Here is a 24,403-nt window from a genome sequence, read left to right as displayed (position 1 = left end):
AGTTCAGAGCCAGATGAATGGCAAGAAACACTGTTATTCTGAACGTGGAGCTTGGCCAGTTACTTAAAAGGATTACACAGTGGGATCTCCATGGTTAGCAGAGGCTGGACCCAGTAGTCAAATATTTCTTTCTAGTCCAATGTTCTTAACAAGCAAGGATAAAAAAGCAGACAAAATACTCTTCCACATTTTAGGTCATCTCTTAAGCTACTTTCTAGGTAATGAAATCTGCAGTAAACCGGGGATAATACGCTTTACTGATCGCCCACACATCTTTATTTGGAATAGTATGATATGTTACACATATACATCAGATATGTCTTTGTTTTGTGTTTTAGCAGTAATTAAAGATTTTTTTTTTTCTTTGATAGGTCTTACCAAATAACATCTTCTGTGTGGATTCTCTGGGATCTAATCCTAGCTGAATTTACACTGCAGTCTTTGTCTTGCAGATCATGGTCTATCACATCACACAGATGCCTTATTTCAGGCAACTTGCTGAATTTATAGATTATCTACCCCTTTTCTTGACATGACTTCCTGACAACAAATTGCAAAGGAGTGATGGACAAAGAGCTCTGCAGTTAGTGCAAGGCACAGTACACACACATAAATCCTGCAGGCCTATGGAATGGCATCAACCGCACTATCCCCAGGAGAAACGAGGGAGTCCAGAACGATGGGTGATGGGATAAAGATGGCATACATGGCAAAGGGCAATTTGATATGGGGAATTTCTACCTCTTGTATAATTGTGGAAACCTTAGAGGTGTGATTGAATGAAGGCAAGGGTGATGGATACAAAAAATGATGGCTTCTTAAACTAATGTGTAGAGAACCCTGCCAGGAGTGGTTCATGTCTAGATCGAGTTAACCAGTGATCAGGCAGTAAGAGCAAATTAGAGCTGAGCCCCTGAGGGTCAAGTGACTACAATCTAATTAAATTTATTATAATTTAGAAACCAAAACCAATTAAAACAAATATAAAAAGTATGACTTCCGACTGGTCTGCTCTGATGCCACATGAAAAGGATGTTGGTAGTACATGTACACTGGGGAAGGCAACTCTTGTGCAGCTCTGGAGCTCAGGGAAGACAAACCTAGAATTAGTTTCATTTAAAGCTTGACATCTCAAAAAGAAAATAATTTTATTCCTCCTAGAAAATACCTACCTGCTAGAAAATACCCACCAGTTGCACCAGTTACATTTGAAGTGGTCATTCCTTCCTAATCACTAACAATACACTTTAAAGACAGTACTAATATGCATATTATTAGCACTCTAAAGACAAGATGCACTTTTTAAGAGGTTACAGTTAACAGGGACGTCACACATGGATATTAATGTTATGATATCATTCATTTGCATTATTAGCACGTCTCCAAGCCAATCACTAAAAAAATCTGTATGGCAGGGAACCACATATCTCATCAATCTGCACCTGCAAAGTAGGCCCTTGTAACCAAAACAGATGGTGAAACATAAGCACAATTACTCCTTTGAGGTGGGATGCCCAGTTTTTATTTGGTATCAGTATGGTATTTTGTAGGGGATGGGCGCACATCTACAGAGTGTGGTAACTGACCTGCAGCTGGTGAGAACTCAGGTGTGGATTCCCAGCTGCCTTGCTCCTCATCTGCCTCCAGTCAGGACAAAACTTCTTATGAATGTGTATGTGAAGTTATAACACATCAAAAAGATCACAGACAGAAAACTGGGCATTATAGTTCCTCCAAACACTCAGAGTCCAAACTTGTCAACTGTCCATACAGGAGAAAAATTCAGGTTCATGCTGCCTTTTAGTTTGTGTCCAAGCACATCTAATGCAGGTGGCAGATGACAAAGGAACATCTCCTAGAACATCACCTGCCAGATTGACAACTAGTGTTTGTAGGGAGCCTCAGCTCAGGTTGCAGTCATACTGTGTGGATGCTGGAAACAATGTGGGTGCATAGAGTCAGGTTGAGGAACAGCCTGTTCCAGCCTCAGTTAATACAGCGCCATGTGATCAAAGGCAGAATGATTGATGCTTTGAAGGAAGTATTTTTTAAATTAAAAGTTAAAAATCCTCCTATGCTACAGAGCTGCTGATGTGCACTACTGTGTAATGTACAGCATGAGTATTTCTCTCTCCTCCCCAAAATTTTCAGTGTTCTTCTTTAAAAGGCAATGCCACATCCATTACTGTAGCAGCCCACAATCAAAGGCAACACTCAAAACCTACAATGTCTCATGACTGCATATCTCAGGAGGACTTTTGCCTTCTAGCTCTGCACTCTGATCTGAAGAATCAGCCATTGGCTCTTTTAATAGTTCCAACGGGAAGTGTTGCATTTGATTAAGTCTGTGTAGCACATTTCACATCCAAAAGTCAACAACGTAGCTTATGAGTTACTGATTTCTAAGTTTATCAGAGTTGATGCCAAACCATGAAAAAAAAAAGACACAAATTATGAAATGGCAAATGTAATTTTTCATCCAGTAATGCAACTATGTGAGGTGCCTCAAGGCAACTGAGATAGTTTCTGGTGGCCAAATATACATTATTTGTAGGGTATCCATCATAAACAACAGAATTAGTCATCACACTGTAAAATATAAATACCTCTGTGCCAGTAAAGACAAAACCTTTGTTAAATAACCACAACTTCCACATGACTGAATTTGCCACAGATATATCTTCTGATTGGTAGCATATTACATGAGTAACCCCACTAATTTCAGTGAAATTACACAAGAGGTGAAGTACAAAGAAGATTCTAGTCTTTACTAAACTAGGAGGGTTCCCAAAATGGATAATTTTTACTTTAAACATCTTTTAAGGCAACAAAAGTGAAGTCTGAACTGTCTTTTTCCACACACATAAATCGATACAGATCATTACATCTTTTTACCACAGGAAAACAACAGAAATATTCTGCCTGGAAATGGAAAGGAAAGATGCCACAGGAAAAAAACACAAACAAACCATATCTTGTAGGACTGGAATTTTTTAATGAAGTCTAACTTACTATTAATAAATTCACCTGACATAATAGCTCTGATGTTTTTTGGTGAAATTTAGTAATGTCAATGATGTGAGAACAAGTGAGAGAAGGAACTAAGCTGGAGATAACTCAGCACATTCATTCTTCAGAAACTACCTAGAGAAAACAGTAATAATCCAATAAAACAAAATAGAAAAAACTCCCACCTCAATTCCCAAGCAAAATTACTGAGATTTTTTTCACTTAACATTGTTCTGTTTTCATGCCTAGCTGCTCTTTTGCTTTACAATTTTCATGTGTTTTTAAGCCACTGTAGCTGTGCACTTTAAATTTTGTGTTTAACCTTTTATGTGTCTAGAGATGTCTTTCTACCCAACAAAGAAACAGACCTAGGACTCCTCTGGACCTTGGACTGTACCTTAAACATCACCACTGATTAGGATGCCTAAGGGTCTGTCATACCAGGAATGTCCCTGGCAGCATTGGGTCATTGCACTCAAGGGGTTAACTGATGGCATTTAATATACTTATCTGGGGGTAAAGAGGTTCAAGGCTGGAAAATACTTCCCCTCGTATTATCATTTGGTCAATTAGCAACCTTTAGGCCAGAGCTGTGTGTTCATATTCTCTCGTAATCCTGTCAGGACTCCTTACGCGTTCACCAGTAATAGAGTCCTGTGACTAAAACCTTTTTTGGCCAGGGTAGCTGAAAGACCAGCTTCTGATTCCTCACAGAAACTCTCCTATAGGCAATAAACCAGCAGTTATATCACAACTGCTCAAATGGCAAATGTGAAGTGACTGCTCCAGTATAAGATGCTGCCTGAAAAAAAGGAGATGGGGGTAGCTCATTTGACAGAGCTGTTCACAGTTTCTCTGCACAGCTGAGAGACATTAGCTTGATTTCCCAAGATCGGTGTGTTTTCCAGTGCGGCGAGTTAGAAAAGCCAGCAGCCTCAGAGATAAGCTGGGTCTGATCATACATGTTTCAAAGCTCAGGCACAAAAAGCCTTCTCAAAGAAAAAAAAAAAATCTCACAGAAACCTGAATGTTTTCGCAAGGTCAGTAGTTCAAATGAAGTAAAAAGCAAAAGAAAAAAGGCTTTAGTGACCTGTCCCTAGACCATCTTTCCCACAATGATAACCCATCTAGCTCACAATTCAATATCTTTTTTTGTAGATCTTTGGGCAAAATTCACCTCTTTTAGTCAAAAAGAACAAATTGCCTATGTTCACACAGAGTAGACATGACTGGTAACAACTATTCAGTTCAGTGGATTTGGGAATTAAGGCAAAACAGGACACAGTTGGCAGAAAGGAGAAAACAAGAAACCTTTTATTTTTAGTTTTGATTGCCGTCTGAAGCTAAACACTTGTATTTTATACTGAACAACTCAGTCTAGTAGACTCATAATCAGCAATGCTGGTTATCCAGCAGCTTCCATTTACTTTGCCCACAATAATCATTACTTTTAAAATATCAAATAATTTTGGGATGCCTAAATATGGATTGAGATTTTTATCTTGTGTAGCCAATTTTTTAAAATTGCAGAAAAAATTTATTTTACCAACCTCGTTCTATCACAGTCACTGACAATCAACATTCCTCTAGAAAAAGATACGTAAAGCATGGTATTTCTTTCGTAGTATCAGAACTTTTTTTATATGTGTGTTGTATTATAGTATACTTAGTGTATTATACGGAATTAAAATAGCTCCACCTCTGTCAAAGAGAGTAGAAGCAGTAGAGACTATTTGTCTAGAAAAGATGGAAATCTGTTAATTTTGACACATTTTAGAGTGTGAAAATTTGGAAACCTTCTCTTTTGACTGAGGGCCGATGAGTTATTTGGAAATTGTATTTTTTCCAGCTACTTTCTCTTTGAACGGAAGCTTCTAATACAGTAGCAGCTCAGTATGTAGCAAAAGTAAAGTGATTGAAGTTGAAAAGGTTTTCCAAAAGTGAGTTTGTTAACTGTATATCTGACTGTGGATGCTCACTTCTAGTTCTATGTAGGCAGGCAGTCCCCTGATCCAGTCTTTGTTATGACATGTTAGTGTCTAGGTTTGGAGGTGGAGAGGTTGTGCGGTTTGTTTTGCTCTTTCCTCTAAAGACATCTTTACCACTGGCTGCTGTGCACATATGGATATGTCAGAGGCTTGAGGATATTCTGAAAGGATGGGTAGGAGCCTAATTATGTTTTGGTTTTTTAAAATTCTGATCTTTTGGTGTTGTTTTGGGGTTTTTTAAGTTCTGATTTATCAAGAGATTCTCATGAGGTGTAACAGCACCTTCACCTTTCTACTCAGATAAACTCTGTGTATGGACTAGAAAGGTATTTTGACATTGTCTGGATGTGGAACGGTACTCATGATTTCATTTTCCATTAAATTACCTAATACCTGCAAGAAGAATCTTGTGGTCTTTCATTTAAATTCAGAAGGGCTGTGTCTCAGCTCCAGAATATTTACAGTACAGGTTTTTACAGACTGATTGCATAAAAACACATGTAACTGAGACCAAAAATCATATTTCCAAAAGATCTCTATATCTATGTAAACTTCTGTTGCCACTGAAATAAATGATCGTAGGACACTGTTATCATTAAAGCTCAATTATTATATGGATAAAAATAGAGCAACAACATAATAAATATCATATTTTTACCCACACTAGGTAGCTTTGATATTAGCATATTCCAGTTATTGAGGTTTTTTTCAGAATTATTATAAATCATCAAATTTTATTGTTTAGAGGGGAGCTTGTAATCTCATTTATCTCAGAGCAGAAAAAGAATAGAAACAGTAGAAATGAGAGGAAAGTGAACAGAGTGGCAGGATTTCCCATCTAAGCACACTACCTTCTAATTGCAGACATCCCTCTTCATCTCCATTCAGATTGCAGCTGAATGGAGCTGCTCCTAGTGTCATGTTGCTTTAACTACAGTTAGTACCATTTAATTTTTAGCATCTAAACTTTACAATAATATAAAGATGTATTTTTTAAACTATTAAGCCTACTTCTCAGTTACAATGACAAAACAGAAATTATACAAAAAAAATCAAGTTAATGCGAGACAGATCACAGTCAAACAGATTTAAGCTTTATCATGCTAAATAAAATTAAAGAGGTTGTGCAGGTATAATGTTCTTCTTTACTATAAAATAAAAGAAAAAGCAACCATCAGAAAAGCTATTTCCTAACTCCAAAGTTACAGACAGTAATGGAGGACAAAAATAGAGACCATACTCTTCAGAAAAGCATTTCTTTTTTGCTGAGATACACTTGTTCCCACATCTTCAGTATATTTATACAATAATTCATTGCCTCCATCAAAATGCCAAGATGGGTTCATTCTAATCCAGGATGTCTCACTGTTTTACTCACATTTCTTTCCATCTACATTAAACACAATGGATAATAACTGATGCCCGATTATTTAAATTTAGTCTTTGAAAACTTGACTCTTTACTTCAATTTAAATACATTACTCATTATGTTCTACATTAAGTCATAAGAAAGATGTATTTTTGAGGCAAACTTAACACAGAACTCCTCAACTTATCCTTCATACTTTTTCAAAAAAACCCAGAAGGTGATTATATACAAAAATTGGATACCTTACTGGAATGTTCTAAAAGATGAGTATGCAAGATGTGCTACAAAGCTCCATAAAGGGTCAATATGAGACACGTACTTTGATACATTTCAGGTGCCTGTTTAAAACCAGTGTTTGTCATGGTGAGAAATTCTGTGGTGAATGTTGAGGCAAAAATCAGAATAACAGGGGCGATCACAGCTGGAAGTAAGTTTGAAAAAGAAGCAACAATGAACAATCCACTCTCTAAATCGATACAACTGATAATGTAGACCTATACTTTCTACATATTGACTGAAAGCTTGGAGTATGCTGACCTAGGTCTGAACCCACTGCTGTGCCATCTATATGTATCATGTGCTCTGAAAACTAATTGGTTGATGGACTTACGCATGGAGGCGTGAAAAACTTTGTAATGCTCAGTCACAGCAGGATAAGACCAGAAGAAGACATTAACAGGGACTGAGGAGGAAGATGACATGGTAACAAGAGTGAAGTAATGCATGTCCTTGTAGACATAAATGACTAGGAAGATTAAGTAAGCAAGAGTCATTTTTCCTTTTTCACTATCAAGAAACAATTCTCCTGGATATTTTGCTAACTTTTGTCAAAAGCAGACTCTATCTTTTTTATTTATTGCATGTAAAAAGGAACACAGTAATAGTTCATATGAAAGAGATGAATGCAGTATAAATGCCTAAGGTGTAGTTACTTTTCCTTTCATATTACATTCAAATTTTATTTTGTTTCAGATTGGCTAAAGATGGTAGAGAGATTTTTGCTGTTGTTTTAAAGAACCAATAGCACATTTTACAATCATTTTCACTTTTAACAGCAATAGCTTTAATAAATTTCATTTGCTGTCATTTAATTTTAGCATGTGCCCAAAGTCTCTCAAAAATACCCTTTTGTTAAGATTTTGTAGCTATTGCCCAGTTTGCTGCTCTTACTGCAACTTTCTTCCGTTACCACAGCTCCTCTCTTTCTGCTGGGGCATTCAGTTCTGGACGAAGTGCAATACTTCTGTAGTTAATACACTAAGAAATGAGAAGCATTTTATAAACATTTGTATCATAAAGAAACCACTGTCTGTACAACCACATAATTCATGACTTGCATTCTACAATTTGCAAGCTTGGTATATAGTTTAGCAAAATAATACTAGCTATTGCCTACCAGTTCTTCGAACAGTATCTTCAGCTTCTCCATCCTGCTAAACCAGGATCTGCTCTCCAAAATTGCCTCAGTCATGTGGCTGTTAGACTACTGCTATAATACAGCAATATTATAAGCCATGCATGGCATAAACAGCACAAGATACTGCAGCATGTCTTCCCAGCAACCGCATACCAGGTTCTGGTTTGTGACTAAATATCAAAAGCTAGGGCATTCATGTGCTGACACAAGGACTGTCAATACAAAAGATGACCCAATGCCTACAGATGATGATGATTGACAAAAATTTTCTGCTTGGCTCAGTGCAGCTTTAAACAATCAGGACTATCTTATCTGCACAGAAGATGCAGATTTTGAAGTGCCTGTTCATTTCACCACTTCTTGAGGAACTACAGACCATCACAAACCTCCTCTCTTGCCTGTTAAAGTTACAATGTATACTTCTGAGCTTCCTAATACAATCTTTTCAAAGTAAAGCCACTTTACTGAACACACTGCTTGCCTCTCTGGGGTCCAAGACAAACATGACAGACATTATCAGCTGCACACTGCTTACCACACTGATGGAAGGCACATGGATACAATGGTAAAAACTAAGGAGAAGAGAACAGAACACTTCAGTACAGATATAATTGACTAGAAGTGCATTAGCATTGCAGAATACAATACGACAGTAACCTCTGTTAAGGTTACCTGGGTGTAAAGTACTATCAATTCATTGAAATTAAAAGCACTCAGAGTTCACATAAAGTATGTAGTCTCGATGTTGAACCAGTACAATACACACTACTTTTGCAAAACAAACATGAAGTACTTTGGAAACTGTTAAAATAATAAACCCCCTTTTTTGTTTTTAATTTACATTTAAAACCAAATGAGAACTATGAACTAGAAGTGGCTACAAAACCTAAAAAAAAGTCAACGAGGATGAAATGTGTTAGTGTTTTCCTACAAATTCCAAAGCCTCCTATAATAATACTGAATATGGACAGCAAAAACCAGAGAACTCCAAACAGAGGTAGCAGTGAAAACACTAAGGCACACACGTGGACATTGATGTTCTAGCTGACAGCCACAGTTTGCATATATTGTAGGAGCAGCTATTCCTACCTTAAATTTTTTTACTTGCTGATAAAAATACTGTTACTTTTACTTTTTGATAAACTGTAATGTTAAGTCCATTGAGCATCATAAATCACCTAAGTGATTTAATCTTGAGGTGGGCTGCAGGACTGCAAATGCTTAACTACAACATGTATCAGCACAGATGAGAATGTTTACTCAGGTTGGATCATCTTGCACTGCAGCAGTGGGTCCTGACACTTTGTGGAATTCCCATCCAGATTCCCCTACAATGTACAATGGAGATGGCAGCAACATAAAAGTGGAGGGGAAACATTACGTCCTTAAAATATCAAGGGTGCTAGGAGGAAATCTTCAGAGTCTATTGGTAAATCAGCTGTTTTAGTACTCACGAATCTCACATTTCAGGAGACAGGCACCCAAATGAGTAGGGTGGAACGTCAAAGGACTTCCCACCGGTTCAACCATTTCCAGTTTGCAAGATTATTTATTTTTGGTTGGTTTTTGGTTTGTTTTGGGGTTTTTTTGTTTGTTCTGTGTTGGGGTGGTTTTGGTTTATTTTTTTGTTTGTTTGTTTGTTTTTTACACCAGAATTTTGCTGGCAGCCATTTCAACAGCTTGTCTTTGCCTGTGAGGAAGACAGCTTCTCTTTCCATGGGATCAAAAGATAGAAAAAGAACAACCAAACATACTGTAAAAATACAGCTAATAAAGTATGTAACAACCAACACACTGTAAAATAGAGCATTATTAAATTAAAAAAATTAATGATCCCCACAAAGTTGGGAAACCTTCCTTTTCCTATGTGAAGGAGAAATTTGTTTTGAATTTGTAGCTAGGGGCACTACTAGAGAAAGATATCCTTCCAAAGAAAGAGGAAAAGTAGTAAAATACTTATGTACAGCATATAAATCCTCAATAAGTTTTTTCCTTATTTTGTTGAATGAGAAGAGGTTGCTAAGCCTCTTTTTTTTTTGGGGGGGGTGGTGTTGAAATACATTTCAGTAGTTCTATCATCATTTTTATTAGCTCCACAATAAGTTATGAGAAGATATTTTATTTATTGTTTCTCTTTGAAGTGTTGCCACAAGATAAAAATTCCATTTCTTTTCACTGAACTACTTCAGTATTGTTATTTTAAAAGAAATGCGGTTCTACCATCTAAACCCAGTGTGCAGAACTTTATTTCACAATATCAAACATAGCTTTCCAAACTAGCAAATACATCTAGGCTACCAATATCTGTGTAATTTGATATGCTGACACCTTTTTTTCTGTCTCAGTAAAGTCTCATTTCAGTAACTCACTGCCATGGGCTACAAACAACTCACACTCCCTGAAATGTCATACATAATTAATACACAGTAAATTTTAAAAGAGAAACTTCTTCAGACCCATTGAACAGGCAATTTCTTTCACTTTCTGTCCTGCAGTATTGTGTAACATCGACGCAAATCATTCTATTTTCAAAGTAGCCATATTTGGATGGTCAGTGAAAATCTCCCACGCCAAGGTGATATTCTCAAACCTTTGGTTGTATAAACATAAGCATAAAATCTCAGCTAAACATTTTAGCTTAACTGACATGGTGATTCACTGACTGTAAGTGCAGATTACATAGTGTACAAATACACATATGATTTCAGGCCTATAATGTTTGTAAACTTGCGCATAAACACTTAAAAAAATCTAGCCTATACATTTTGTAAATATTTCTAGTATCTGTAGACAAATTCTGCACTATACACTTGGAAGATACATTTTCATTAGCTAGTGCTGTATATAAGATCTGTGCCTCCTGGAGTCTTTGAGCCAAAAACCATCCAGAAAACAAGTTTCTGTTCCCCTTGTTCCTGTTTTCGCTTACTACAGGAGCTATGTAGCTATCCATATGATACCTCTGGTCCAACAGCATGTGTACATGGATACAGTTTGCTTCCATAAGTTATGTTTACTCACATAACTATTTGTAGATTTAGCAGCAGTCAGTTAAAAGAAGTAAAGCAGTTCTCAGTCTGAAATCCTCATCACAAACAGCTTCATTCAGATGCAGAGACTCAATCACAATGATGACTAAAGCCTTGCAGTACCCACAGAGAGCTGCAGTTTCCCTCTCTTTCGCTTTGCCACGCTGTCTTAGCCTTGCCCCCTCATTATTGCTTTCCTATTTCTATTTTAGCCATTAATCTGAATTCAGATTAAGCATTTATTAATTAATTATTTATTGCAGTCTTTTAACACCAACTAAAATATAAAACTTAGATCTAAACATTTTGTTTACATTAGATTAGGATGGGTGTCAAACTTGCAAGTGTCTTACCAGATAGACGTTAACAGTATTATATAGGCTATACAATTTAGAACCTTTTAGTAAGAAAAACTAGAATAAAGCAGACTCATCTCTAAATGCAATTTTATAATTGAAACACACAGCATACTCAGATTTTCTTTATACCTGGACACAATGAATCTGTTCCAGCATACCATTGTAAAGCTGTTGCTTCACCAAGAAAGAGGTGAGTAATAATCTTACATCTTTTTGGAGCATTTTATGGGCATGTCTATGTGTTCTTGGTTGCCAGGTTTAAGCTCCCAAAGACAAACAGCTAAAGCCAATTGTGTCCCCACTGTCATCCCACCTTCACTCACAACTGATGCCCATTGCATTCAACTTTCTTGGAGAGGCCTTGTTGGGCTCCTGTTTTTTTGCACTCAGCAATGGGGGAGGCCTTTCCAGGATTAACTAGTCCTTCTGCATTTCACACATCTTATGATCTCCCAGTGCACTCTGTGAGAACCTCCCTGGCATGTCAGTTCTTGATTGGCTCAGTAAGGACTGAACATCGAACACAAGGAAACTGCACAAGCTTTCATGAGCTAATGAGGTCTGATATGTGAATAAGTGACTCCCTTGCCTTGAAGCCAACACCCTTGGAGTTTCAGGATGCAGAATTTCTTTGGTCCTTGATCTGGCTAGGCCCAAGTACAGTCCCAGCAAAGAGGACACTTTTACATTTGTCTAGATCTAAACAGACTCCTGAGACTTGCATGATTGGCCTCAGAGTGTCTATGACAGATTTACTGAGCTGTCTCTGTAAGTGTTAAGTGAACCACAGAGGTCTGAGCAGCTATCACATCTACTCTGCATTTCCAGTTGAAGCTTTCTTTTCTGGGAGCCAATGGTTTTGCACTGAGGAGATGGAATGTGAGCCAACAGTGGGTACTCACAGGATCTGGAATCCAATATCTGAGCTTGCTATCACAGTTATAGTGAGGGCACAAAGTGCAGTACTGACTGCAATCTAGTCCGTACTCCAGAGAACTTCTATGTATTTCCCCACCTGGGTTCTATTAACCAATTTACAGCTACAATCAAACCAAGCTTCCAGCAAGGCCACTTCTGTCACTCATTCATTGAACATCACCATTTTTCCTTGTGAACACATTCAAGAAATAGTTAGGCATCCTGGTTTAAACAACACCTTCAGCATAAATTTTAATATCATACATCCAGCACATTTTCCATACTTGTTTCCAGATGGGAACTATTTTGGGAAAGTATTCATTTTCTGCGACCAATTTTTTCATTGCATATACATATCTCACATGCCCTATTACATTTTTAGAAGTCCATTTCCAGTTACAGAACAAATTCCTTGACACTTTATTTAATGAAAAAGCCATAAACTTGCTCTGTTTTTAACCTGATTAAAGATGACAATTTATAGTCCAGCTTGCTTATATGAATGGTTAATTAAATTAATTTTTTTCCCTTCTTAAAATAAAATATTTACTCTCTGATAATTTATCTTCTGTGTGGATTGCCACTTTGTACCACACAATCAGCATATAGTAGGAAATTACCTCTGTAGTAAGGAACATCTATCTCTGACTATCTAGTGACTCCTGAACCAGCTGCCTCGTGTTTACTTTTAAGCAGAGAAAGATGTCAGAGAGGTTCCACCACTGCTGACATGGGCAAGTGTGATAACAAGGCAGCACAGTAACTGGGCTCTTTTACTGCACAGGAGCTTTTATAGACCTCAGTTTCCTCCTGGCAGAAACCAAACCAAAAGGCTGCTTCTGCTGGGTACTACCACTCTATACCAACTCAAGCTGACATTTCGATACAGGGGAGAAGGGAGGGCTGTATCGCAAGTTTGAAATTTCTCTGGGTGGCAAGCATACAAATACACTGATCACTGACACCATGTTCCACCTGTACATTTATTATTACATCTAGGCAGACATTTCTTTCAAGCCCCTCAATATATGAAAGACACTATTTGAGTCTATGAAGTCGCAGTTTGTGGGAATTGTGGTTATTTAGCTAACTGAACTCAAATATGTGAGAAAAATGTGCAAAACGTTAAGAAGAGAGTATTTATACAAATTTTCTCTGCTACAATCCATAATTATTTTTCCTAAAAGGTGATAAAGAAAATTCAAGTGTTCTCTGAATAGTTACAGTGTTATTCAGAGACTGAACTCAATCTTTATTGTGTGAAACAGAAGGATTATAATTTTGCTTTAAAAGCAAGTATCAATACAATTTAATTACGGAATTACTTCTGATGCTTCATTCATAGTGAGTGTGTCATGTAAAGCGAAATAAAGGACTGTCTCACAAGTAAAGAACCTTATTATTTCTCCAGCTTGAACCTAGCACAAAAATACTCTTACCATCTCTTCTGCAGTTGTTGCTGGTTTATTAACCTTTATGCAGAAGATATTTTCTATCATAATATCTGTGCTATCAAAAACTCATAAAACATGAGTGGTGGTTCTGGAAAAACTCTAATACAAGGAAAATCACTGATATAAAGAAAACCACCCAACATATTAGTTCAGCCTCACTATTCAGTAAAACAACTTGCAAATTATAAAAAATACAACTGAATTATTGCAGGACATCTACCAAACCATTTGGTATTATCCTGCTGTATTTGTTCATCACTGACACAGAATTTGGGAAATGCTGCAGCAAGTGACAAAAAATGGTCAATGGCTACCAGCCACACAGGTAACCTGCTGTGAAAAGTTAGTGCCAAAAAATTACTCTCATGTATGTAGGACGCCTGTGGGTGAAACCTCTATCGCACCAAAAGATGCTAGTTGGCAATCAAGTTCAAACACCTGATCACTGCATACATGTGCATTTTGTTGGTCCATCTGAGGCACAGAACATGTGCCAGAAGTGTGACTGAAAGTGAGTAAGAAAGGAGCAGTGCAGTGTATCACATGTTTAGGAAACACTTCATTAATAAATCCGCACTAAGTATTTTAATGCTTTTTTATTCACAATCAAAATGACCCACAGAAAGGGTAAACATCAGATTTTTAGCTATGGGATTTACAAGATATCATTATTATTATTATTATTATTATTACATTTTGGGGACTACTGTTGTTGTACTGTAATCTTTTCTCAAAGTCCCTAAAGTTTCCTATTAATAGAAACTTAAGAAAAAAACAAAGTTAAATCAAATGATTGCCTGACTGATTTCATTAGTCTGTCAGAACATATTCAAAAATCAGACCACTTGTACTAAAGGAAAACTTCTTGATATACAGAGGTGAGAGGAGATCTAATGGGTGATGGGATAAAGAACTGCCAGTCTTATTAAAAACGGAGATTAATCTAAACCTCACTGAAGCTAATGGGACTTTCCATTAACTTCTACAGTCTTTGGATCAGGTCCTGTAGTTTATTTTATTCTGTCCTTTTATCTTCTCTCCCTTTCAGATTTGTTTTTCTCCTTTATGTGTTACAAGAGCAGTTCTGAGAGCTGCAATGGACAATGCTTAGCTGGCAGTCATTCTCTGGTAATTAGACCGAGTCTCAAACACCTGACCTGCACATCTATGGATATCAAGCACGTCTGAGTGCCCAATTACCCAAGAGTATTACGAAATAGGCTTGGAGGATGGGCAAATGATTTGATTCTTAAACTCCTCTTTAGTTGACGCTGTGCATGCTTCTTCTTTAGCACAGCCTAGAAGATCCAAAGAGAGATTGGAGGTCAAACCTTGTCTGAGCCATCATATACTGTGAACAATTTCTTCATACTGTTTAGGATCTTTGACCTTTAGAAAGTCTACAGCATTCATAATTATATCTAAAGCAGCTTTGATGGTGTCTTCCTCTATAATGGATTCACAGACATGAATAATACTCCTTAATTTTCAAGTATTTCTTTTTCAAATTAATATTTCAAAGAGAACAACCCTTATCTTGTTAAGAAGAAGAGTTTTTAGGGTAGTAGCTCTTGCATAGGATGATACGGTTTGGTGGCCTCTCTTGTTAAAAATGTTCTAGTACCCATCTAATGCCCACTTATTTATGGATTTTAGACTAAAAGCCCTTTTTTGCCAGTTTTCTTCACAAGCACTTATCTCAGCATCCTCATTAGATGGTTTTTCTCTTTTCTTTTTTCAAGGCCTATCTATGCCCTTGGTACTTTCTTTTGTTCCATTCTGCAAAAGGAATGGCTTTAAAGGATCTCTCTCCACCAGTTACAACTTTTTTCCTTTGTAATTAGCCTTATTTGAGGGGCAGAAAAGTAGAAGACCAGAGAGAAATAATAATAATAAAAAAACCTGGTGAACAAAGCAGATGATGTTCTTTACTTCAATCATATGCTGTATAGCCTGAGTCAAAGAACTTGCACATCTTTTTTTTTTTTTTTTTTTAAACTGACTCATATGGTACATGTAAGACAGCTGAGAGAAAATTCTGAAGCTAAAGAATAGGAATGTTTTATTCACCTGGTTATTGTTATTACCAAAAGTTTATTTAAGTTATAATTAAAGGAATCTTTTGCAGATAGTATTTTGAAAATGAAAGATATGTTTGCCATCATCTGCTGAGAAGGAATATATTCATAGTGTTAACACACAAGTGTGTGAATAAGAACAAATATATGCTAATTGGCAAATTGTACGAATACTTGAAAAATAAGCACTGAAATTATATACCTGAACTAAAATAGAACCTGCATATGAATTACTGTAGAATAAAGTCTAGAACTACTCATATCATAGCTAAATCTTGTGTCAGGCTTTATTCAAATAGCCAGGGAGATGAATTTCTTTTGTATTCTCTTTTAAATGGAAAAAATACCCAATACATATTGGCAATCCTGATAAATCTTAAAACTCTAGAAGGTAGTTCAGCATACACAACATCGGTGGAAATACAGAAATCTGAGTTTTTAGTAGTTCCAAAACTCACTTGTGAATGATTCAGAAGAGCCAAAAACAAGGGAAAAAAAAGTCTCTTTAATACTAAATTAAAAGGATTTGTATTCCAAATTCGTTGAAACTTTTCTTTGAAAACCAAAGAACATTTGTACTTTGAATATCAGGTCTTGACTTCCTAAGTTTTGTTTGCTTTTTTGGTCTTATTTCCTTCTCGTTATACAGTTCTTGCAAGACTAGAAATCTAAATGAATGAACATTTACCACCTGGAACAAAAGCATATTTAGAACCTTAAAAACCGGAACTCTTCCCCCAAAATACTTTCAAGCATTTCAGTTAAGAACATGTATAGAACATCTTTTACCATTGGAAATCTACAACTGTGAAACTATTACTCTTTTTTAAAAAATATTTTTGAATTACATAATATCACTCTCAATACATACATGAAATTTGTGTCTTATGTTGACTGTCTTGATCTTATGTTCAGTCTAAAATAAGTTCACCCAAGCTAACAGTAATTTCCACACACACTGTAAAATTATCTAATATTTACTATAAAAGAAGCACCATGTGTAAAGCCTTGATTATCTAATTTTTGTTTATATGTCCGACTTCGAATAACTTTAGAATTATCCATGTTAAACTAATTTTGACATGTACACAGTTCAGTTCAGCATTTCTACTCCTGTGAATTTTACTCACAATACAAGATCTTTTTTAATCTGCAAAACTGAATGGGAAAGATGACTGGCTGTTTATTCTGCTGCTTATGTCAGAACAGCCACCTCTTTTGCCACTCATTCTTTTAGTTCTAGACAGAATTCTAGTAAAAATAAAGCACTAAGTATCATTGGAGAATGATCACTATAAGTTATTCAACCTTAATAATTATTTAGGTTTAGTCTAAATTTTGGGCAAAGAGTTCTGGCATTTTTTATCTAAACGGGATCACTCTCCCTCATTTTCCATATCATGAACCCAGTCAATCTACTGACATTTTGTATATCAATATGTGTAGGTTCACACTTGCAAAATGGGGGACAATTCATCAGATTGCATACTGCAAGTCGGAAGTGGTTAAATCTCTCACGATTTTATCTCTGTAACTACTCAAGTATCTTTCTGTGGTTTCCACTCATTTACAAAATTGTCTCAGATAATGCAAATACATTATGCAATCCATGCTCATATCAGATTTAGTTTGTGGCCTGCATTGTTTAAAGCATTGCATCTGTTTCTGTTAGTAATTTACCACACTGCATGCTTAAGACACTTATATGCACTGTATTTTATCAGGTAAAGGACTTCCTTTGTTTGGAAAAGGAAGTGTACTTCTACTTTCGATTTCATATTTTGTATGCTTCCTTTTATATTTTGAGTTGCAAGTTGACATTTTCAATTGATCCTGTAGCTGAACCCAGCTATGGCCTTGATATGTGCAGGAAAGGCAGACAAGCATCACAGACTTTCCAAAATATATGCAAGCAAACACTTGTGGTGCTTTGCCTACATGAAGTTTGGCATAGAAAACATCTGGGGAAAAATCAGAAACTGACTTTTGCTCAGGCTAAGAGTAAGTGAAAAGATTTATAGAAGGGAATTATATTTTCTTCTTTACTTAATAATCTCAATCTAACATGCTGAGGAGAACATAGAATTAATGAAATTATTTTAACTGCATCCTAACAGAATAAGCATAATTGGATGTAACAATCTCTTCAAAATCTTTTCAGTTACTTTGCACAGTTAAATTTCATTTAGCAGGATGTTGCATAGATTAAATGTGTTGAATACAAAGAATTTTAAATTTTTTTCCTTTTCATTTGTAGGTATCTTACCAACCTATTAGTGGTAATTTACTTTGTCTGGCAGTAGGTATTTTAAGGGTAAGTGAACACTTCACACAGGAAATTACACCTCTGCACATTTTAAAGAAATCAGACTGAAACAAAAAGCCTGAGAGACAGTTTTCTCAATTTAAACTTGTACCTACGCTCTCAATCTATTCTCTGCCCAGCCTATATTTGTGCTTGGGATTGCCCTAGGTATAGGACCTTGCACTTGACCTTGTTGAAATTTGTGAGCTTTGCACAGGCCCACCACTCAAGCTTGTCAAAGTCCTTCTAGATGGCATCCCTTCCCTCCAGTGTGTCAACTGCACCAAACAGCTTGGTGGCGTTGGCAAACTGGTTGAGGGTGTACTCAATGCCACTGACAGTGTTGCTAAAAAAGAGGTCAGGCAGCACTGGTCCCGGTACAGACCCCAAAAGAACACTACTTGTTGCTGGTCTCCACTTGAACTTCAAGCCACTGACTTGATTCAAGGAACACTTCAAAAGCGACCATCCAGCCAAGTCTTTATGCACTGAGTGATCCATTTATCAAATCCACATCTCTCCAGTTTAGTGGCAAGGATGTCATGTGGGAAAGTGTCAAATGCTTGTCAAATGCATCCCACTTTGAGCAGGAGGCTGGGCCAGGTGACCTCCATAGGTTCCTTCCAAACAACATTTCTATCATCCTGTAATTAAATTGAATGAATCCATATTTTGATTAGTCAACTTTTGACTTCATTACTCATTCACAAAAGACAGATGTTATTTAATCCCCTTATTTTTCATAAAATTTTTCTTCAAATATAGAAGTGGAAACATCTCTGATGGTTCTGAATGTCATTTAAACAGGACTATCTTTTGTTTTATGGCCAAATATTCTTAAGGTGCAGCCTACACCCTTGATTACAGGTTTTCATACAAAGAAGAGAAAGAAATCTCTGTGCTGACAGACTGTAGAATTGCTCCGATCCTGCTGTGCAGAACTTGTTCCTTTGTGAAAATGCATTTATATAAAAATCACAAATGTTGTGAGCCCAGCACTTTGTTAGCTCAGCTAAACTGGTATCTCCAAACCAAAAGATTTGGAAGAAAACTGATGAGGCAGAATCAAAAGTATAATGAGTGGTAACACACAGATCTCAAATGTGTCTGACTCACGTCAGACTCCTGCTGCTAAAGGTACCTGGGACCTGTAATCCTGTTCACAAACTGATGAAATGTCCTCCTTCAATCAACGCCGTGTGCTCTCTCCAGTACTATATTAAAGAGGTTGTTTCAGAGCTCATTCCTCTTAGAGCTAAAAACCTTTTCATTTTCAATGATATGCACACCCAGACGCAATCCCATTTCTTGTGCCAACTCAGAGATCTTTTGCCACACTCTTCCTCACAAAGATCCACCTGCCACCAGGGATTGAACACTGGTAAGAAAATTTGTTTCTTGATATAAAATGAAGGCAAATTTCCTTTTATTTGCAAATAAACAAGAAGTGCTTTGCCACAAGTTCAAAAAGTCGAAACCAAACTCTTTGTGCTTTGCCCAGCACCTCTTTTTCTTTGGATTTAGTATGTAAAACAAGGCTGTTGGGAACCACAGAGCAGCAGGAAAGAAAGAAATAAACCTACTTCTGTGTTCTGGGTGGACCAGCATCTACAGGACTCGGCCTCAGCCATGCATACTAGCTCCCATATCATCAACACTAATGCTACAATGGCACTCTTAATGCTCCAAATGTTGCCAGTAGCCTGAAACCATACACAGCAAACCTTTTGCAGTACAGTCTGAGCTGAAGGCATCCACTGCCAATCTGTTCTCTCCAGACTTTACAAATCTTGTAGACACCTAAAAGGGTTATCTCAAGTCCTCCTCACAGTAAATAAAATATTCTTTAAAAGGCTTTTGGGGATCCTCAGGGCATTCCAGTATTGCCAGGAAGATGTTTTACCCTACCTAGTAGAGAAATACATAACAATGTGCTTTAAAAATTAAAAATTTAGAAGAATCTGAATAATTGCTTCCTGTCAATTTTCTAGGTTGGCATCATGTAATTCAAGAGTGAATCATCTCAACAAATTCATCTGGAAATGTCTGTCTAGCCTGTGGAAAAGCAATGTAAAACTGTGTACAGAGAACAATATGCCATGAAGTTTACACTCGCTTTGGGTTTGTCCTGAGGAATGTACAGCAATTCTGACATAGTATCTGTCAATGTTACTAGAAACAACATGCAGCCCAGTAGCACAGGAATGTATTTCCTGTTCAAAGGGGAAAACAAGAACTTAAATAAACATTTACAGGTTAATTGTCTCAAAATATTATCAGTTGGTTCTCCTTAAAAATAAATAAGTAACTGCTTTATAAGAATTAGTGGAAAAGAATGCTATTATTTAGATGTTCAAACTATGAGTCAGAACAAAAAAATCCACAATGAAATCAGTGCTTTTCAATCTGTATTTTTAGTTTTGCATCTGCTATACTCTCAGACCACTCCCTTTTGACCTAATCATAAGAATGGATCACAGCTAAATTGATCAGGGTCTTGTACTCTGATTTGCTCTAACAATTGCATTTTGTTTTCTGATATGCACCAAAGGAAGCTGCATGTATAATCAGGGGGAATATATCCCACCAGTTTATTTCAGTACCTTTCTGATTTTTGGAAATAGAATATGAAGGGAAAAGTAAAATGGTTAGGCATATTTAATTAAAGTACATGCATCAACTAAAATGCCACCAAACTTGAGCAGATTTATATATCAAAAAATCCCTAAAAATTGCAAAGTGCTGCTTGAAAACATTAGGGCAACAAAATTTCTCAGCAAAGCAGCAGTTAAGCAAACAAATAGACAGTGAAAACAACATATTTTTTTCCCTAGGATTTTTGGAGGGATTTTTTGATTTTTCTCTCTGTTTGTTTGGGTTGGTTGTTTTTGTTGTTGTTTTGGTGTAGGTTTTGTTTACATTTGCAAACATTTGTACCTGCAAATGTTTACATTTGTTTGTTTTTCTTTCCCCAGAAAACAGACTGAATTTATTTGTTTTTCTGCTTTTTAAAAAAACAAGTTAGACTCAAATCAGGTTCAAACCACAAAAAATTTCAAACTGCATGGCTTCCTACATCTCAAAGCTACGGGAATGTTCACACTGTGACAAGACTGTTGCACACAGCACAATGGAACTTCTGCTATAATATAAATAACTTTCATATTCACCTAGATAAATGTTAAAGATTGAAGAAAGAATACTGTGTCTAAAGACAATGTAGAAAAGTGAAAAAATTACAAATTTGAGATAGGAGCAAGGTTAGGTATTTTCAAGTGTTAAGCATTCTTGCAGATACACTACTGCTTCCCCCACTGTTGTCAAGGTCTCTTGATTTATACGAGTAATGAATCTATTACAGATCCTAGACTTATTCCACTAGTTTAATGTATTTATACACATACTTTGAAATTGTAAGGGTAAAAGGTTTTGAATAAGTTGCAATTTTAAAGCACTATTCAACTCTGAAGTTTGGTATTTTAGATACCACTATTTACGTGACGGATCAGTTTCAGGAAAGAAAAATTCAGATTAAAAGAAAGAAAAGAAGAGGAAGAGAGAAGTACTCCTCACTGACCAATGTGACTGGAAGAACCCTTTAAGTTATCTCAAGAGCTGTGAGACATCCTGGTGAACTTGTAAGTTCTTTATTGCTCTTCATTTCTTGCTGAACCTGTCTCCTTTTTTTCTTCTCTTTCTTGTTCTCTAGACACACACTGACTAAACAACTTTCTCTTAATTTGCAGGAAGAGGGTAGAGAAAGATTGAGGGCTCTGCCTTTAGAGGACCAAAGAGGCAAAACATTGTTTACACCTTTTCCCATTGTTCTCCAGGGGCATAGCACTCCTGACTTCAAGGTAACATAAACAGTATTCATTTGCAAGTCTAGCAAGAACACCTGTTAGCCATACTCAAGACAGTATTATTGAGCCTTTTCTCCAAGTTCTATGTACTATAAAAACACAGTTCTGATTATTGATCAAATAAAAAATTGCCACTCAATCAGTAGTGCCAGAAAGCAGCATAGCAGAACAATCTTTCTATATGGGTAGCCCATATACTGAGGCTGCCTGTCCAGTTGCACATCCTGACATCTCTGTCTGTGGGTGTCCTTTGGAACATTCCTGAAGTTCTTCTCTACTGTCTCCCTGATCTTTATTGGCTCTGCATCCCCACACTACACAACAGACTGATCCTCTTCAGCTTGCCACAGAGCATTCCCCAGTCCCAATGTGCCATGAATATGTCTTGGGATACTGGTACATTTTCACGTATTTGCAGAAAACACTTCAGAGAAATAATCAACACTTAATTTATAATTTCCCCTGGTCTACCTGAAGCCCAATTTTAGCCATGTGTAATAACCAATAATCTCCCCTGGAATTAAGAAATTATGAAATTTAGACTTTTAGTTCAATAATTGAAACCCTGAACTCCCACTTATACCCTAAGCCTGATTGCTTAGCCAGTAAGACTCTAATCTTTGTATCTGCAAACTGTATCTTTTTTATGATTTACCGGTGGTTTAGGGGCACAAAAGCTAATTTTGAAGTGCTCCAGCACACTATGGATAATTGTATCAGCAGAAGCTACAGGCATGCTTACATAGTAAAGCCCAACTCTTACAAGAGATGCTTTTTAAACTGGAGACTACATCCACCACCAGCACTGCCAAAACCTGTTGGACTAAAGTAAAGAGGAAAATTTACACAGAATTTGCTTTTATGGAATACAATATGAAACACAGTCTTAGGTATCCTCTTTGAATAACCCGAGACCCAATTCTTTAATTTATTAGACATTTTTGAATTGTACACAGAAAAAAAAAACACGAGGCGATACTTCTTCCTGAGCTAACATATCGTAAAGTTGTTAACGTCTAATTTTGAACTCTACCTTTGTGCTTTAGCAGACCTGAAGACAGAGCTTGACAAACTGGAGTATTTATCTAGACAAAAATAGCCACTCAGCTGTGCTTTAGTGCCATTTTCTGTCACACCAGCATGACAGCACTAAGTGTTTAGTTCAAATAAGTGGTTCCACGTCCTCTGATAATACAACATGGTTCCAGCATTCTGTTCACTACAATTTCAGCTCCATCAGGGGTGGCACAAGACAGCTCAGTATTCCCAGAGATTTTCAAACTGTGGTGCATGTGTTCTATTATGCACTCAACCCGTCTGGTCCATTTGGACTGGATTCATCAGGGAATACAATTAGCTGGCCATTTTATTTACACAACCCAGCCTGCCAATTTTTCTGGAGCTTCACTTATTTTTTATTTTTGCCTTTCTTGCAGTTTTGAATTATTTCTGGTGTGGCAACTATCTGTAGCACAGATTCTTCTTCCACTGGGCATTAGTGTGTAAGGCAACCAACTGTTGGGGACTCATCTTGGGACAGTCAGGATCTTCACATTAGAAGCAGAAGTTATTTCCTCAACAAACTTAAGTACATTATTCTTTTAAATGGGTCACTAAATAAGACTTCTACTTAATGTGCTTCCATGGAAAATATGAAGGAACAGCAACAGAAGAACAAATGCACAGCAATAAATTCTGCTTCCTACTGCATAACTAATTGGTTGTCCCAAAGCAGGGTGCTATTGTTGCATTAAAGACCAGAATTTGACACAGGCTATTTAGTGTTTTAGGAAAAAACCCTGGATGTTGCAAATATTAAAAAAAAACAAGACATGGAATGATCTTATCCAAAGGGTGCAGAATCCAGGTAATTTAAGCAAGCCTCACAGAACCACCATTGTCACTGTATTTCGGGTACACTTTCCCAAGTTCTGTTAGTACATATAACACAAATATTTAATGTCGAAAAATAAAACCAGACATAATGAGATAAATATAAAAAGTCATCCTCATTCCAATGAAAACATTTGAAATGGTAAATCTATGAAAATATTGTGCGCTTATTCAAACTAGAAGGTTCATATATTACTGATTTTATGATCCCAAATATTTTCTGCCAATGTCTCACTGTTCTTTCCTTCCTCTTTCTCTGCTTCTCTCTTCCTGTATCAAAGAAAAAACTCTCAGCCTCCTACACTTTTATGTGGAGGAAACACAATGTCAAAAGGTTCCATACAATTAAAAGGAAAATGTAGTAAGCAGAAAAATTGAACCACCTTCCATCGGACACGGTTTTTTCCTGAGCTGCTACTCAAAACAAATTGCCTGTGTTAAAGTTTTCCTAATTACTTTAATTATCTTTTTTTCCAAAAACATGCTACCCCTGGACAAGCCCATAAAATACTGTCCTAAGGTACCCTCTTGCCAAAAGGTTTTTCCATAAGCTTTGCTAACCAGCTTCATGCAACTTATCTTTTTTTGTAATGACTTATAATTAAACTTTGATAGGAAGCCCAGGTACTTTGGCAATTTATCTATAAACAATTCAAATTACTAAATAATAAAGTTACAGCACACATTGCAAACACAAAATGACTGCTGAGATTACATAACC

Source organism: Myiozetetes cayanensis, unplaced genomic scaffold (assembly GCF_022539395.1).
Source record: "Myiozetetes cayanensis isolate MyiCay16 unplaced genomic scaffold, myiCay2020 scf1, whole genome shotgun sequence".
Classification (NCBI taxonomy): Eukaryota; Metazoa; Chordata; class Aves; order Passeriformes; family Tyrannidae; genus Myiozetetes; species Myiozetetes cayanensis.
Note: the sequence above shows the minus strand (reverse complement) of the source record.